Source organism: Nannospalax galili, unplaced genomic scaffold, assembly GCF_000622305.1.
Source record: "Nannospalax galili isolate Female #2095 unplaced genomic scaffold, S.galili_v1.0 scaffold1519, whole genome shotgun sequence".
NCBI lineage: Eukaryota > Metazoa > Chordata > Mammalia > Rodentia > Spalacidae > Nannospalax > Nannospalax galili.
In genome coordinates, this window is record NW_008342631.1 from 606,366 (window position 1) to 625,711 (window position 19,346).

Below are 19,346 nucleotides of genomic sequence, written 5' to 3' on the forward strand. Positions count from 1 at the left end.
AGCTTTTTGAGGGTGGATGACTGAGTCTGTCTTTTTAGGGCTGCCAGGACTCAGGCTCTGAACTTGATAATGGATAAATTCTTAATGGCCAACCATCCCAAAGTCTCCATGAATTATTACAGTAAAAAGAGATAAGCGCTTCTCAGTTAAGTTGATCTTTTCAAAAAATGAACTTCTGCTAAGTGTGATGTCCAAAAGGACATCTATTGTAGACATCATTGCTCTAATCTTTTTAGTTTGTGTTTTTATGCAGGTCTGTAATAGTATACATTATAGTCATTTGGTACTTGTTGATTAATGAAACATAGAAATATAGCTATAAACAAAATTTGCTGTACATTTGTTTCTTGCTTGGTTTATTTCTCTGAGAATGTGTCTGCTTTTTACTTAAGGAATTTTCATGTATATAATACTCTTAAAACTAGGATAAGTTATGAAATTTTTGAATTGTTTGAATTTGTAATAATATTTAGACAGATTTTATTTGAAAAAGTTACTAAAAAACTACAGTACATGCATCAGATATAGTGGTATATACAATTTTTTTTCTGAGACTATAATACTGTCATAAAGATTTTTGAAGCCTCTCAAAATATACTTAAGAATTTGAGAATATGCTTATTTCCACAAGACAAGTTTTATTTACAAAGCATAAGATCGGGTAATTTATAAATCAGTGTTACTAAGGTATATCAGCAATTAAAATGCAATTTACTATCTTTTATTTTGGTTTTGGGTTGTGCTTGTTTGAAGGGGTAATAAATGTCTTTTCCGTACTTTCACTAAAAATTTGAAATGTTTGTATACTTTGTACATGTACCATTTTAAAGTATATGCAAGTTCTAAGCAATAATCTGCATGTTCTATATGGTCAGGATACCTTGTCATGACAGTTTTAATATTAAGAATTATAAAAATCAGCATTGTATAGCCTTTCCTCCTCCCAGTGAATGCCTTGGGATTTTCTCCTGTTAGAACACTACTATAATGTGGTGCAAAACTTTGTATTTTGTGAAAGAAAAATAAAGCCACAATTATTTAGTGCAAAAAAAGTGCACATTTGACAAACATTAAGAATTTGTTCCCATTGGGCATGTGTTTTGCATTTCATTTACTTGAGAGAGGGTCTCATGTAGCCTTGGCTGGCCTCAAACACACTATGTAGCAATGGCCAGTTGCAAAATCCTGGTCCTGCTGTATGCCTGGAGTTCTGGGGTTGCACATGTACAATATGAATAGATTGTTATGTGTGATTTCTTTGGATTAAAATGTCCAGCCTGAGTGTTAAGGGGTGAGCAATCTGTTAATATGGATGAAAATGAGAAGAAGCATGATTCTTATTTTGTTAAAATGCAACACAAAATTATTCTTCAAGAATTCAACTTATTAGGTGAAAGGGCCTTCAGACAATGCTCAACTCTTGAGAAGGGATAACATTACATAGGAACAGAGGCAAACATGAATGGAGCCTTAAAAGGAGGACGAGGCCTCACTTAAAAATCTGGAAAGGAGGGCTGAAGAGATGGCTCAGTGGTTGTAGGTAAGTGTAAGTGCACTTACCTACATGCAGGCAATACATGCATACTCATAAAATAAAAAAAAAATAAAGTATTTTTTTAAAATCTGGAAAGGAACTTGATTAAGTAGGATAGCTTAAAATCAGAGGCAGCCTTCTGACAGGAGAGCGGTGACAGGGGTTAGTGGATAGTTGGCCCAGGGTACACTTCAGAAAAATTCTCCAAACAAAGGAAATATCTGTGTTTTATATCCTTTCTTGGGGTGGAACACACAGTGTGATTGAGTCTGGGATAGCCCATGTGGTGAGGAACCAGGTACTGAGTAGGACGTAAATTAGAAGTTTTAAACCACAGCTTCTTAACTCTGTCCCAGGGAAAGTGCAGGGGAAGCAAGGGAAGACATGGCCTGGTTTCTTCAGAGCATGAGATCTGGCCTTTTAAAATGATCAGTTTCTTAAAGAGCAGGCCTGCTTTTCTCAGCGTTCCTGAGGGGAAAATCCAGATTCCGGGAGAACATTGGTTCCTAAGTACAAGAGTAATGTGCCCTAAAGTGGCTTTCTAAGTCTGAGGCAATGGTAAACTGAATGAGCAATTGACTGTGCCTATGAGCGTCCCTATGCACCTGAGGAAGAACAGGAATTGTCTACTGAGTTCACAAACACAGCAGGACCTGCAGCCAGGCCAGCGGCAAGTTCTGTTTAAATGCAAATCTCTCCGGAGTAGGGTCCGGTCCGTACCTGGAGAGGAACTAGGATGCAGTGATGCTCCTTGAGTGTTCCTAAGCCAATCAGTGCTGTTGACAGTGTTGTCCAATGAGGAGTGCCGGCAGGTGGCAGAGGCGGGCTCTTCCCGGACTCTGTGCTGTGGTTTCCGCCCGGTGAGTTCGGCTCCGCGGCTGAGGGAGACCGTGCTTGGCTGCGAGTGCTGTACCGGGAGCGCCCTGCGGGGAGCTGAGGGGAGCGCGGACGGAGCCGGAACCCGGCCATGGTGAGCGCGGGGCCGGCGGTGTGCAGACCGGAGCAGCGGCCGCTGGAGCCGCCAGAGCGGGCTGTGCTGGGGGAACAGCGGCCGCTGGAGCCGCCTGAGCGGGCTGTGCTGGGTCCTCCCTGGGCGGGCGGCAGTCGGACCCGCGTCCTGTGCGGTCCCGGAGACCAGATTCCTGCTGCGGCTTCTGCGCCGGGCACTGAGCGAGAGGTTCCGCCTGCGCGGGCGGCTTCAGTATCGGGACTGTGCAGAGCGCGGGATCGGGCTTCTGTGCTGTGTGGACGAGTGTTAGGAATGAACACTGGAGTCTGCAAGTCAAGGTCGGGACAACGGGGAAGGACTGGAAGAGGGCGTGCAGCCGGGTAGGAGATGGGCAAGCTGTGTGGGGAAGAGGAAGGACGGGGTGGGAAGACGGCAGCCAGTTGGGCAGGTTCCCTGATCTCTATGAAGCTCCTCCCTGAGGAACAAGTGCAGACACCTTTTCCATTTCCCCAGCGAGTTTATCTAATATGGACGTTGGCAGCTCTCTTCATATTCTTGCATCTAATTTAACATTGAATTTTGGGTAAAAAGTTCCTCAAAATAAGCCTCTGACTACTCCTGGAAGGGACCACTGGACCCAGGGGTGGGCAGGGGAGGAGAGATGTGGCCCAGGACTCACAGTCCGCACAGTAGAGGAAGCCCCTCGCAGCCCCCTCGGCTCTGTGCGCCCTCCACTCCGCAGTGCGTCCTTCCTTTCCACGTTTGCTTTCTCTCCTGCTGAAATAAACCTTGACTGCTGCAGCTCCCTGCTGCTCTCCCCAGACATGTAAGAAGCAGTCTGCTGTGACTTGACAGCCCTTAAGTTATGGTAATTGACTGGTCCGTGCTCTTTGTAAGTTATGTTGAACTAAATGAGGTGATGTGAAGCTTCAAGCCAGCATCTGGAAATGTTTATTGGGATTGCTCAGGAGACTTTTCAGCTTTTCTGTCCAAACAGCTTCGAGTGATCTTTTTTCCTTAGAAGAGTTTTAAGATTGATACAGTCCCTTGAGTTAATGTGCAAGGATGATCACCAAAACCTGAAGTTAGCCTTGGGCCTGTGCTAATCCTGGTGGTCATGAAGGTCTTGACAGTCTGTCATAGTAACAGCATTGAGAACATGTAAGGAAAAGGTTTATGTATGGTCAGAGAGAGCTAAAACTGCAGGCAAGGTGAGTGCCTGCTTTAGGAGGTCCAGGGACTGTTTCGTTCCAGTGGTCTAGTCTAATTTGAGCACAGGCCTGCTGTCTTGATTGCTGAGCTATATAAACAGCTATCCATCCTTTCCCCACCAAGATGTGATGTATCCCTTCTTAACATATAGACCAAAATAGATTCTTTGTCTTTTACCTTTTTATGTTTCTTATTAGGTGTTTGGTCACAGCCATGAGAAAAATAACTAAAACATGATCATTTTAATATCCATTTTAATCATGGGCCCTGTCATTCTAATAAGTATTTTTGGTGTATGCTTTTCTTGGCTGTAGATTTTTAAGTTTCACTAATGTATATACATATATAATGCCAGTCTGTCCTTGAAGTAATGATTATCTTCTGCCCTGTCCTCCTGAATGCTGGGATTACAAGTGTAAGCCACTATGACTGGCTGTTTTTATTAATATTTTTGAAGAATCAATTTTGTGATTCTTGGCGTTTCCTATTAATTTGCTATTGCTAATGTCCTTATGTAATTATCATTTTCCAGTGTATGATTTAGGCTGATCTCTTCTTTCTCCCATTTTCTAATGTGGAAGGTTAAGTAACTTCTCATCTCTCATCATTTTGAGTATTTATGTTCATGCTTTAATTTTCTTCCAAACTACTTGTGTTGTGGTGGTTGGGGTCTTGGCTGGGTGTTTCCAGATTTGGGGCCCCTTACTTCAGAATAAAATGAAAACCCACACAGATTGCAATATATTGAGGAAAGTTTATTCGAAAGCAAAAGAACAGTATAGATGAGAAAGAAATCCAGTATGAGAAAGCAGCAGGCCTCATGAGTCAGAAAGAACTCAAGGGCCCTGGATATATTTTACATTTCCTACTTTGGAATTGAGTAGAGGCCATTGTGGTGGCCCATGCTTTCATTCCCAGTACTTGAGAGGCAGAGGCAAGTGGGTATCTGTGAGTTCCAGCCCAACCTCATCTGTATAGTGAATTTTAGGCCCTCCAGTGCTACTTTGGGAGACCCTGTCTCAAACAGAGAGTTGAAGGAGGTGGTGGGGGAGCGGGTAGTTTGGTTGCTAAATGAGAAAGCTTGGCATGGGCAGTTCCCTGTTTTTATTGTTAGATTAGTCATAATCCTTTTTCTACTGTACATGTGCCTTCCCATAGTACATCTGGTTTTAATCCTATTCAGACAGTTATGCACAGGAATAGGGGATTTCCTGTAGATGCTCACTTGTGGAAACAGTGCACCCTTACTATTCATCCACCCCAAACCAGTTCAGGCTGGTTGAACCAGGTTGTGAACTTGGATAGTGCATGCAATAGATACTGTCCAAATTTGATTGTCATTAAAAGGAAGAAAAATTAACTCCATTTTTCAGAGTCCTAGGTGATGAATTTACTGTGCTTGCCTGCTTCATACTTGGATATTAATAAATGTACTTTACTTTCAATGTTTTTTATTTTAAATTATGTGTTTGTGTGTATGTCCTTGTGTGAGTATGTGTGTATGAATTCAGGTGCCCACAGAGTCCAGAGGCTTCTGGACTGCCCTGATGCTGGAGTTACAGGCCATTGTGAGCCACCTGATGTGATTGCTGGGAATTGAACTCAGGTCCTCTGGAAGAGCAGTACATACTCTTAACCACTGAGCCATCTCTTCAGCCCGAAGATCTCTCTTTCTTAACCCATGTGTTCTTGGAACTTTGTGATTTTATCTCCAGTTCTTTGAAGATTGTCCCAAGGTTTCTGATATATGTGGTAGAGTCTCCCATGTATGCTATTGTACCCAACATTGTTTTTTAGACTGATAGGAGTTCAGAGGTCTACAGCTGGGGTACTTTGTCTAAAAGGTCCTTAGCAGACAGTTCCAACTGAGGTTTGGTGGAAGCTCAGTATACAGTACTAGTGCAGCAATTGCTAGGTGTATACTCCTCCATTGTCACCTTCAGAGTCAAAGTACTTGTCATGAAAGTCAAACCTAGTTTCATTTTGGAGCTGCCTATTGAGTTGTCTTGATAATAATCTCAACTGACCTCAAGGTGAGGCTCACAAAGACATGAACTTTGTATTGGTCGTGTGGAGAAGTCTTCCAGGGAAGTGAAGGCCTGGCAACCTGAGATCCTCTCAGATCTGAGTCCCTATCTCATATACTGGTGCAGTTCATGACATTTTGTTAAGAGTTTAATTTCTTTTGACTTGAGAGTGCTTGGACTAGGTCATCATTGATCATTAGGCATTAGTTTGCAGATGATAAGTGTACGAAATGTTACCTAAAGGCTAGGCTGTGGATACTGGTGGCCTGATTTTTTTCTTTTTTTTTTTTTAGTTTTAAAATTGTATTATTATGTATATAGTGTGCATGTATCTGAGTGCAAGCATGTCACAGTTGTCAGAGGACAGCTTAGTGTAGTCCGTGCTCTGTTTGACCTTTACTTGGGTTCCAGGGATTGATTTTATCTAATTAAGGTTTTTTTTTTTTTTTTTTTAAGGTAAATTACAGCATTTTACTGAATATATTTCTGTTACCTATTCTAGTAAGTGTGCATTTTTGTTGTAAAACATATCTGTGACATTATTTACTAAAAAGAGCATATCACCTAAGTGTGTGTTATATGAAACTATACATGTAAAAATCAAAATGTATATATGGTGCATGTACCAGAACAAAATGTTGAGGGATATTTTTTTTTCCCTATGTGGTAAGGTCTTTGTGAGTTTTCTTTTCCATCTATATAGTCTTTGTAAAAAAATTCTAAAAAAATAAATTTATAAAAAGAACTAGATCTCAGGAACTCCTAAATATCTTAACTCCATTTTCAGGCCTGCTTTTATAGTCACAAGAAGATTTTGAAGATTTTGAGGACAGATCTTTAGGTAATCAAAGTTTTGTGGACAAGTGCTTTACTGCCTGAACCATCTCTTTGGATTCCTTATGACCTGAGTTTTGAAGTGTGGAAATTGCATTTTAATTTTAGCCTTTTGTTTTTACCTTCTAGTTTGGAAGTTCTTGGAGTGTGTTAGCAAAACACAACTTGTTTTGAAGGACCCTAATTCAGTCCCCCTAGGCTAAAGACAAGGAAATAAGTCCTTCAGGCCAAAAAACTGTACAAGGAAGTAAAAATAAAAAAATAATTCTGAATGCTAAGAACAAGCTGAGCTGACCTTTTTCATGCTCTTTGCCCAAAGCTGGAAATCATCCCAGAAATCCCCCCCACCTCTGCTTGGCACATAGCCGCCGCTTGTGACGTTACTGCCGCTTTCTCTCTAGTTTGTGGTCTTTGTCTTTAAAAGAAGCCTGTGAACTGGGCTCTGGGCTTCTGCCCTCCGAGTGAGGCAGGGGTCCGTTTTGCAAAACGTAATAAATCCTCATGCTTGTTGCATCTTCTGGCCTGAGGACTGAGTTATTGGGGAGCGGCCTCCTATGGACGTTGGGTACCCCAAACTGGGGTTCCAACAGTTTATATAATCCTTTTTTGGGGGGGGGACAGTGTCTCATATGTAGAGCTGGGTAGCCTGAAACTGAAACTTTACAGACCAAGCTGGCCTCAAACTTAGAGATCCACCTGTCTCTGCCTCTGGAGTGATGACATAAAAAGCATGTGCCAGCCATGATGGTTCCTAAGACTTCAGTAACTTCTAGACACTTACTGTGCTTACTCAGTTTGGAAAACCAATTATTTGGTGACCAGAAATGTTTATTTTGGAGATTCATGAGATTTTCTAAAAATATATTAATGGGGGCATGAATGTGGTGACAGCATGCTTCTCTCTGCTTCCTGCTTTCCCTCCCTTCCTCCCTACCTCATTCTTGGGCTTCCTCAGTCCCTCCCTTCATCTGAAGGTAGGTGTTTTGCCATGTTGCATAGCTGACTTGGACTCCTGGACTGAAGTGAACCTTCTCTCTCATCCTCTGATGTAGCTATGGCTACACATGTGTCTACATACCTGACTTGCTGAGTTCTTTCTGAGCATGTGGCATCTTTCTACTTGTTCCATTCTCATGTGACAGTCTCCATAAAATTTAAGAAGCATTATTTTAGCTTCTTTAAATATTGATCATGAATCATGTTACTTGGTGAATGTTACAAACCATGTGTAAAGTCCTTACAGCATATAAATGATTTCTTCTTTATGCTCATAGAATGGGCTCATTTCCTGTTTTAACAAGTTGTGACAGCATGTGTGAAATTGTGCCCACCAGGAAGCTCCGTGCCCTCAGTGCCTGTTATTATTTAGGAGCACAAAGGCTGATTCTCTAATCATTTCTGTGCTTTGGAAGAGGTTAATAGATTTTCAGAATGCGAACAGGAGTTCATAAAGTTTGTATCATTCACTCATGCTGAGTGATTTTCCACTCATATTCATGCAGTCTCTACCAAAATGTTAAATTTCCTCATACCATCAAAACTTAAGCATTGTGAGCAGGAATTTCAAAGGACAAGCAGGCTCCTGGGTGCTGATGTCAATGCTTGTGTATATTGGGTGCTTTGACTTTCTGAAGATGGGAAGTAGACCTGTGCTGTAGAAAGAGAATTAGGACAGAGCAGCCACACATCCTGTTCCCTGTACCCAGTAGTGACAGAAGTGTCCCTCCAGTGATCTTTCCTTCACAACCACTCAAAGCTTGCATTAGAACTTCTGTCATGGGAAAAAAAGTTTGAATAGCACAGAATTATATGAACATATTAACAGTTGAGTCTATGGAATGTTTAGGATTCTGTGACATTTGAGGATGTTGCTGTGAGCTTCACCCAGGAAGAGTGGGCTTTGCTGGATCCTTCTCAGAAGAACCTCTACAGAGATGTGATGCTGGAGACCTGCAGGAACCTCGCTGCTATACGTAAGAACATATGACCTTCACTTCGTAAATTAGGCAACAAGTTTTTCTGTATTGATGCTTTTCTGTTATTTGGAATATTGAAAGGAAAGAATGAGCCAGTCATGATTCATTCAACTACTTTTTCACTAATTTCTAATAAAGTTTTCTTGGATTATATTTTAGAAAACAAATGGGAAAACCAGAACACTGAAGACCACTATAAGAATTCTGGAAGAAATCTAAGGTAATTTATATGCAAAAGTGGAAGGAAAGCTCCTTTGAAGGAAGTTTTAAAAGATTTATCATTTACTTGTGTGCATGTGTGTATTTCTTTGTCAGTGTGTGTGTGTGTCTGGTTGTGTTCAAACCTGCCTACTGGTGCCCAAGGCGATCAGAAAAGGGTAATGATCTCCTGGAGCTGGAATTACAAGGTTGTAAGCCACCTGACCAAATGCTGGCAACTGAACTCTGGTCCTTTGGAAGTGCTGCAACTGAGGTTAAGCTCTTAGCTATCTCCCCATACTGCAATGAAGGGATTTTAATGTGATCCTCTATGAATAAACAAACAGAACACATAAGCATAACTGTAATTTTTCTCATCATTAGGAAATGTAATGTACTTCGGTATAAGAATGCTTTTCTTGTTTTCTTTTTATCATAGCTCTGTGGGAGATATATTGTGGAATCATCATTCCATTTAGTTTTAGATCATTGAGATGTGGAAGAAAGTACATACTTTACCTGATTTTTGTATGTGACCTGCACCTTATTATAAACAGTAATAAATCAACTCTTACTAATATACTTGTTATTTTTACAGAAGTTCCATGTTTGAGACACTCTATGAGCATAAAGATTGTCCGAGTGGAGACACTTTCACGTCCATTGCAAAGGCCAATATGAACTTGACAAAGTCTAATGAACTAACACAATGTGATCATAATGTGCATGGAAAGGTTTCCATGTGTCATTCACCCTTTAATAACTATACTACGGCTCACTGTCTCCCAAGCTGCCAAAGATATATGAGAACTCACCCTATGAATGGACCTTATGAATATAAGCCTTGTTTAAAATCTTTTGGTTTTCCAAGTTCATTGGAAATACATCAAGAAATGCACAGTGGAAAAAAACTGTATCAAAACAAGGAATGTACAAAGGCCTCTGTTGATGCGAATTCATGTAACACACATGGAAGAGTTCAAACTGTAAGAAAGTATCAGTGTGGCAAAATATTTGGTAAAACTCTGAGTTCTTCTGTTTCTCTCCTAAGACATGAAACAATTCATACTGCTGAAAAACCCTATGAATGTAAACAATGTAGTAAAGCCTTTAGATTTTCTGGTTTCTTACAGTTACATGAAAGAATTCATAGTGGTGAAAAACCTTTTCAATGTAAACAATGTGGTAAAGCATTTAGGCATCAGAATAATCTTCAATCACATAAAAAAATTCATACTGGGGAAAAACCCCATGTACGTAAACAGTGTTGCAAAGCCTTTCAATGTAATAATACTCTTAAATTACATGAAAAAAATCATACTGGAGACAAACCTTATGAATGTAAACAATGTGGAAAAGCCTTTACACATCACAGTCATCTTCAAAGACATGAAAAAATTCATTCTACAGAAAAACCCTATGAATGTAAACAGTGTGGTAAAGCCTTTAGACTTTCTAGTGCTCTTAAAGTACATGAAAAAATTCATACTGGAGAAAAACCCTATGTATGTAAAGAATGTGGTAAAGCCTTTAGACTTTATAGTACTCGTAAAGTACATGAAAAAATTCATACTGGAGAAAAACCCTATGAATGTAAAGGATGTGGTAAGACCTTTAGAGATTACAGTACACTTAAAGTACATGAAAAAATTCATACAGGAGAGAAACCCTACAAATGTAAACAATGTGGTAAAGCCTTTAGACAAGATAGTCATCTTGAAATACATGAAAAGGTTCATACAGGAGAGAAACCATATGAATGTCAACAATGTGGTAAAGCCTTTAGACATCATAGTACTCTTCGAAGACATGAAAAAATTCATACTGGAGAAAAACCCTATGAATGTAAACAATGTGGCAAAGCCTTTAGTCGTAACAATACTCTCAAATTACATGAAAAAATTCACACTGGAGACAAACCCTATGAATGTAAACAATGTGGAAAAGCTTTTATACGTCACAGTCATCTTCAAAGACATGAAAAAATTCATTCTGTAGAAAAACCCTATGAATGTAAACAGTGTGGTAAAGTCTTTAGACTTTCTAGTACTCTTAAAGTACATGAAAAAATTCACACTGGAGAAAAACCCTATGTATGTAAACAATGTGGTAAAGCCTTTAGACTTTATAGTACTTGTAAAGTACATGAAAAAATTCATACTGGGGAAAAACCCTATGAATGTAAAAGATGTGGTAAGACTTTCAGAGATTACAGTAATCTTAAAGTACATGAAAAAATTCATACTGGAGAGAAACCCTACAAATGTAAACAATGTGGTAAAGCCTTTAGACAAGATAGTCATCTTGAAACACATGAAAAAGTGCATACTGGAGACAAACCCTATGAATGTCAACAATGTGGTAAGGCCTTTAGGCATCACAGTAGTCTTCGAAGACATGAAAAAATTCATACTGGAGAAAAACCCTATGAATGTAAACAGTGTGGTAAAGCCTTTAGACGTAACAACACTCTAAAAGTACATGAAAAAATTCATGCTAGAGAAAAAGCTCTACACATGTAAACAAAGTTGTAAGACCTTTAGCTGCCACACTAGTCTTAAACTACATAAAAAAAATTCATACTGGAGAAAAACTCTATGAATATAAACAATATGGTAAAGCCTTTAGATATGACAGTCATCCTCAATGACATGAAAAAATAATAGGGCAGTAAAATCCAGGGGATGTAAACACTGGTAAAGCCTTTAGTCATAGTCATCTTCAACATGAAAGAATGCATACTGGAGAGAAACTTTATGAATGTAAACAATGTGACAAACTCTTTAGCTATAACAGTCATCTTCACAGCCGTGAAATAATTGAAGCTGGAGAAAAACCTTTTAAATGTAAAGAATTTTGCAATACCTTTAGATACGACAGTCATCTTCAAAGACATGAAAAAAGTTATATTAGAAAAAAAAGCCCTATGAATATAAACACTGGTGAATCCTTTAGATATCATGCTTATCTAATTACATGAAGAGATTCATACTGGATATAAAGCCTATGAATGTAAACAATGTGGTAAAGCCTTTAAACATTAATAATAACATTATTTTTGTCTTTTTGAGACAGGGTCTCCCTGTAGCCCCAGCTGGCCTGGAACTCACTATGTAGACCAGACTGGCCTTGAACTCACAGAGATCCATCTGCCTCTGCCTCCCAAGTGCTGGGATTAAAGGCATGCACCGCCACGCCCGGCTAAACATTAATATTATATTTAAAGACCTGCTAAAATTCATAGTGGAGAAAGACGCTATGAATGTAAACTATGTGGTAAAGCCTTTACATTTCCTGTTCCTTGTCAATGGAATAAAGGAACTCATAGTGGACAAAAGCCCTGTCAATGTAAACAATGTGGAAACCCTTTAGATTTCATAATTCCTTGCAATTTCATAAAAAAAATTCATTGTAGCTAAGAACCCTATGAATGTGAATAATGCCTTTAGATGTTTCACTTTCTGAAACATGGTAGAGGCCTTACATACCATAGTGTTGCATCAACTCCTGGGAGGAAAACCCTAGAAATGTGGAGTAAAAGTGTTGGTTAACCTTTGTATGTAAGAATATACATAATGTGAATTGGGTGAAACCCTAGATGGTGGATTTATCTGTTTCTTGTCATAAGCCATCAACCAGGTTTCAGTTGAGAACAGGACAAACTTCATGAACAACTAATGACTTGTGGCATGGATATAAAGATGTCTGAGGAAAAAGCAATGTTTTCTGCCTCCTGGGTTTTATTTCTGCTGAGTGTGCCTCCTGTTGCTGCTACAATCCTCCAGTGACAGACTGCAGCTCCACTGGCCTTCCAATGTGGACTAAATAGCAGCAACTCTAGGAATTTTCCAGGTCTTCACTGCCAGAGTGGAACTGCTGAAGCTTCCAGCCTGTGGACTGAGCAGTTTCTGGGTTCTCAGCCCAGTATGGTCCACATGGACACTGCTGGACTACCAACAGCACTGTGGAGGCCAATCTACTCAATCCCCCTTTGTTGCTTGTGTTGTTCTACAGCATTCGCTATTGCATAGTTTCTGGTAACAGAGTGGGGTGTAGAGAACCAGAACTGATGGATAGGGATCTTCCATTGGCCAGGTTCTTCTGAAAGACACAGGCCCCTGCATTTGATCCAGTGCACCCCATGTAGTCACCAAGAAATCAATGCCTTTTTAGCAGTTTGTAAATGTGTGTTCTAAAAGGACTTAAATCTCAAATAATGGCTAATTTAAATTTATTGTGAAAATAAAAATGTCTCCTGGACAGTTAACATGTTTTGCCTGTGTTTCATGTACAACTTGTGTGTCTTCATTGGAACATTTTTAGTCTATTAAAATTGAATTATCTTTCTACATTTTACAAAGGAAAAGGAAAGAGGGAAGTAGATCATCAAGTAAGGATAGAAATATGTAAACTTATATGGCTTATAGACATTTTTGGCATAAGTGATCAAAGAGGAGAGACTAATATTTTTTAGAAACATTGGATTTTATGTGTTAGTTTTAACTGTGAATTGTTCCAAAGTGGGAACAACAGCAAGAACAAATGAAGACAAAACCAGAAAGCTTTGACATGTCGCTGCAGGTCTGAGGAAGTTACAAAGGATTTTGTAAGCGATAAACTTGAAAATGATATGTGAAGAATTAAGTTTAGTGTGTTTAAACTTTATTCATCCTAGGAAATGCACACTTTAACTAAACATGTATTTCACTAGTCAGTCTACTCTGGGCTTTGAGAATTTAGAAAACCATGCAATAGGACCCATACCCTCTAAATTAACTTTCAGATTTGCTCATTTGGAATTTTTCAGCACAGTAAGATACTCCAAAAGGTTCAACTGATTACAACAGCAAGCCTGGTTAATAACCTGAGAGGTCAAAATTATATATTTCCCTTCATTGATGAGTACCTCAAAATTCACAGAGACTCAAAGAGAAGATTTGAGAGGGGGTAACGATTACCATAGCTAATATAAACCAATGGGAAAGACCTGCTGTTAATGGAATTCTAAAAACAAAACAACACCCCCCCATCCTTCTGCAGTAAGTGAAGTCACTGCTCACTGCTAAAGGGCATTGTTAAATTCTCCAATGTAAGGATGGACCTTCAAATCCAGTGATGGCTGAGCTTGAAGGATAACGCTGCCCAGGTGTCTTGTGTGGCATCCCCACACAAGCAGCAACAGATAGCCAACAAAGTAACTGATGTCTCAGGTGACCCCTGACATCATAGGTAAAGTGATTAATTTTCTTTCCATATTGAGGCTTCAATTAGTAGCCAGGTACTTTCCTAAACAAATTTGGGTAGCAATCACTGTTTATGGGAAATTCTGAAGCCTAAAAGATAGTATTTTCCCCCTTAACTCTCAAAATTCCAGAAGTATCAATTTTTTTCCTTATATGTAATAATAATAATAATAATAGTAATAATAATAAAAGATGTGACACTGAGAGGTGTTGCCTTAGGCTTTCAGCTAGACTTTAAAATAGTCAAGAGTGTGTCCTAGGTGTGACATCTCACAGGAGTTCACCAAGGCTACTACTGTCGTGGCTCTGAAACCTGAGTCCAAGGGTTAAATGCAAATCCAGCTTATAGAAAACTGCAGAAGAAATGAACCAAAGAAAATATCAGCAATACATGAATAGGATTCTGTTGCCCCAAGCAGATTAAGTTATTAATGGACCTCATAACTCAATCCCCCTGGAGAAAATGTTGATCACTTCAATCACATGTGTCCTTGAAAAATATCAAAAGCATATATGCTAGTCATCTGTAATGAAACAGGAAGTAAATATAAGCCGCTGCTATGCCATAACTTTGTACAAAAGACAGATTCAAATGAAAGGATAACAAATTTTACAAAATTTCTTCTTAAAGGTAAATATTTTCTTTCACTGTCTGGCATGTCCTTTGGATCAATAAAGGCCTTACATCCCAAAAACTTGGTGTTATTTAGTAGAGTAAAAACTCACTTATGAGTCTTAAATAATGTCAAGGCATCTTAAAGACATTTGGGCTGTAGAGATAGCTCTCTAAATTAAGGGCTCACAACACAAGTTTGGAAACTTGAGGATTTGAATCTACAGAGTGCATGTAAAATCACTGTGCACAGTGAACCTCAACATGCCTTTGATGCTGTAGGAGGCAGAGACCTGGAAGCTAATAAGTCATAGCACCTTAATAGAGTAATACAAAGGGACCTGGGATTGAACAATGTAGAAGGTGAGAAATGACCCTGAGGTTGTCCTCTGACCTTGAACAAGCATCTTGAGACAATATGCCACACCATATCAGTGAGTGTGTGAACACAAAAATAAAGGGTTACTTAAATTGACATTCTATTAGAAATACTTTGTCACATGCCACTAAATACTGCATGTTAAATTTTTTCCTAACCAATTGATTGCTACGGAATTCTTTTCCAGAAGTGTTCTTGGTGTATGGTGGTGGGTGTGTGATATTTCTACGGCTGTGATTTCATGTAAATGTATTAGTGTATAACATTTTTTAGTGGCTTTACTTTTCACCGTAAAAGTTAGAGAAGATATACTTGACCCCAAGCAGTGGCATTCAAAATATATGTAAGCTTATTCTGTACCTAATAAATGGACATGTTATTAACTGTTTCCCCAAACTAATAACTATAAATAAAAACTCTCCCTAAGTCTGGGCATGGTGGTGCACACCTTTAATATCAGCATTCTGGAGTCAGGGGCCAACAGACTATTGTGAGATCAAGGCCCACCCTGCTGTATATACAGAAGGAGTTCCAGGCTATCTAAAGGGAGACCTTGTCTCAAAAAGAAAAGAAAAACTCTACCTTCCTTATATTGGCTGCACTAGGCAATTAACCACCTTATCTCTTTAAAATTTCTGGGCAGAGCTATATTGGAACTGGTAGGATGCTAAACCCTTGCTAGGTCATACAGTTCTAGTCAGTGAACATTTCACTTTGAGGCATTACTTGTAGAGGTCACGCCAAATTAAGTGGCATCAGTTCCCACCAAAGTGCTATAGACAGCTGGCAACCCAAGCCCAAGTTGTGGGTGAGGGTGTCCTTAGGGACACATGATAGGGTCAAGATATATCTCAGATGGAAATGTCTCAGACACACTTCTTGTATCTCTCAGGACCTCTGTCTTCTTTGTCTATCCATCTTTTAATCCTGTTCAAATCTCCACTTCACTGTATACTTAATGACTGAATGTGATGAATGACACCTTGACAATTTTATCATGGTAACTTAAAGAGGAACTACTTTGTCTATTCTACAATACATTCTGGCCACAATAGAAGTTGAACAATGAACCTGATGGCCACTTAAAGAAATACTAATTTACAACATCATATTTCAATAAGATTTTCTAAAAGACAAGGCAAGCAATTGGAGGTCCCATTAATACAGGACTTCTCCTCCTAACAAGACCCTTTTAATTACAAATAAAAAAGGAAAAACCAAAACATAGGAAAACCCAACATTAGTTGTGAATTGACACATCTGGGTACAGGGAATTTCATTTGAGGAATTTCCTCCATTGGGTTGGCCTGTAGCCATGTCTGTGGAGGCGTTTTCTCGATTGTTGAGTACTGGGAGGGTCCAGCCCATGGTGGGCTGTCCCACCCCTGGGCAGCTGGTCTTGTGTTGTTTAAGAAAGCAGGTTGCGCACAGGCCAGGAGAGCAAGCCATAAGCAGCACTCCTCCCATGGTCTGTGATCCAGATTCCTGCCCCGAATTTCTGCCCTGGCTTCCCTTGACGATGAACTGCTGTAAGTCAAAGAAACCCTTTCCTCCCCAAGTTAGTTTTAGTCCGAGTGTTTTGTCACAGCAATAGAGAAGTGAACTAGAACAGTGGGAGACTCCAACCTGAACTCTTAGTCAGCAATCTACTCCCGAGGTCCACATGTCGCACTTGCGAATTATGGCCACTGTTACTGTCTTTCCCCTTACTCTTCACCCACCAAAAGGCTAATAACATCATCAAATAGCATCTGAATTCTGTAACAGAGATTTCCCCACTTTGATGTAACATGCCTACGTGATATTATGACCTCCGAATTTAAAAATGCCTTGGTGTATAACCTATTCTGTTACTATGGAAAGGGTAGCGGTATTCATACTACTATAATGACCTGGGCACATGTGGTTTGAGGTAAGCTAAATCCGTGTTCCTGGGCCGTGCTCACTCATATTTACCTCTAGAATTAATGTTAGGTTGTGGTTTGAAAGTGAGATGTCACCTACTGTTTATGTGTTTGAACACTTGGTCAGATTTGTCTTGCTATTTTTGAATATTGTGGACATTTTAGAAAATGGAGTTTTGTTGGACGAGCTGGGTCGCTGGGAACCGACCTTGAGGTTTTATTGATGGCCCAAATTCATGTTTATTCTCTGAATGCTGCTGACAGATGCAATGCAACCATGTAGCCTCTCACTATTCCCCACCATGACAGAATATATCCTCTGAAAGTATAAACCAGAATAAACCCCTTTCACTACATCACTTCTTCCCGGGTATTTTGCTGCAGCAATGAGAATAGTAACTAAAATAAGGATCTCATATTATATTTGGGGTTAGAAGTATATTTTTTTATCAACAGTTTTTGTGCCTAAATGTGGTGCCCTAAGGACAATCCGCTTTCACTAGTGTAATCATCCAGATCGGTGCCAGGTACCAGCTTGGGGCCCTTTTGCTTAACTATCCAGCGATGCTTACTCCTTGGGTGAATGTTGGTTAGTTCTTTCTGGGACTTGGACCTCCCTTGGTTTGGTGGATGGTCCTTGGTTTAGCCTGAGATACTTGTTAGAATCCTAGTTCTCTGAATATCCTTTTTGGTTCCAGATCATTTTGCTTATTTTTGTGTGTTTGTTTTCTCAGTGTTCATTTTGTTAATTATTTGCTGTCTACCACACCTCCAATATCTAATCCAAGGAAGATGAAATGTTTAAAAGAAAAACCGTTAGCTGACTTCAGAGTTATAATGCTTATATTAATCTAACTCTCAAGTATGAACAAATAGGAAAAATCTAAGTTAAGATTTATGTTTCAAAACATAGCACTTGATCCTAAATGGATATTTCTGTGATAAACAAATACTGGGCAAAAAGATTTAAGATCATGTAATTGTTTTTATGTGCAAAAAAACCCAATATGTTTCTAAAATTCCTAAAAAATGAAATATCAAAATCTATTGTCACTTCATAAGGGTTAGCTTTGTTGTTGTTTTGTTTGTTTTTCTTTTTCAGACAGGGTCTTACTGTATAGCCCTGGCTCGCTTGGAACCTGACTTTGCTTCTGGAATACTGTGATTCAAGATGTGTGCCTCCATACCTGGCCAAGATGATTATTTTTCCCATAGCCTATGAACCATATATGTATGTGTTTATATGCATAAAAATTAACATTTTAGCATGGTTTTGACTGTTATCGATTCTTTTGAAAGAATGGGTTTTCAGGATTATCTTGATCAAGTGTTTTGTGCAGTTCACAAAATGATCTATGACAGCCGTGCTTTCAGGTTTGAATGAGTGAGTTTATTAGCTACATATCAAGCCAAAGTAAAAGAATAGAAAGAGGTCAATAGATAGATATGCAAGTAATTAGGTAGACTACAGATAGATAGATGATAGATAGGTAGATGGATGATAGGTAGATGATAGATGGTAGATACATAGATAGGTAGATAGGTAGGTAGGTAGATAGATAGATGATAGATAGATAGATAGATAGATAGATAGATAGATAGATAGATGATACCAAAACATCAAATTGGGTACCTGAAATTCATCAGATATCTATTGGGGAAGCTTCACTGAAGCAGTCAGTTAGGATTTTGCAGAGCACAGCAACTTACTATGTGAGGCTTCCAAGAGAAAGAACAAATAATAGCAGAATGGTAGAATCATCAAATCAGAGGCTTACAAATACTTAAACTTGATTGAGGAAATCCATTAAAGCAGCCACCTGGAGTTCACAAGGGCTAAGGATTCTGGGCAGGGAAGTGTCACTTCTGGTTAGTCTTCCAGGCAAAAGAACAAATAGCACCTTACAGAACATCAAATCAGGTGCTCACAACATGCAGCATAAGGTGACTGGGGAAGTTGAGGTACTAGCAGGTGTTCCCAATTGAGCTTTCTCGCAATGGACGATGTCCTAGTTTGTCTTGCCAGTGCTGTTACAAAACACTCTGACCAATACCAACTTGGGGAGGAAAGGGTTTATTCAGCTTACATCTCCCGGGTCATAGTTCATCAGGGAGCACAAGGGAGGAACTCAGGCAAGAACCTGGAGGCAGGATCTGGAGCACAGGCCATGGAGGAATGCTGCTTACTGGCTTGCTCCCCTGGCCCCTGCTCAGATTACTTTCTTATGCAACACATGCCCACCTGCCCAGGGATGGCACCACCCACAGTAGGCTGGGCCCTCCCACATCACTCAACAATCAAGAAGGTCCCCCATGGACATGGCCACAGGCCAGTCCAATGAAGGAAATTCCTCTGTTGAGGGTCCCTCAACCCAGGTGTGCCAAGTTGACACTAAAGCTATCCAGCACAGATGAGCTTCCCAAGAATATAAGTATCTGTTTTCTCTTTCACACTGAATGTACTTTTAAGTCATAGG

The 19,346-nt window shown here is 39.5% G+C and overlaps 1 pseudogene; it reads left to right on the top strand.

The window, feature by feature from the left end:
• Positions 1–2,380: 2,380 nt before the first annotated feature.
• LOC103738613 lies at positions 2,381–12,944 on the top strand (annotated as a pseudogene).
• The last annotated feature ends 6,402 nt before the right edge of the window (positions 12,945–19,346 follow it).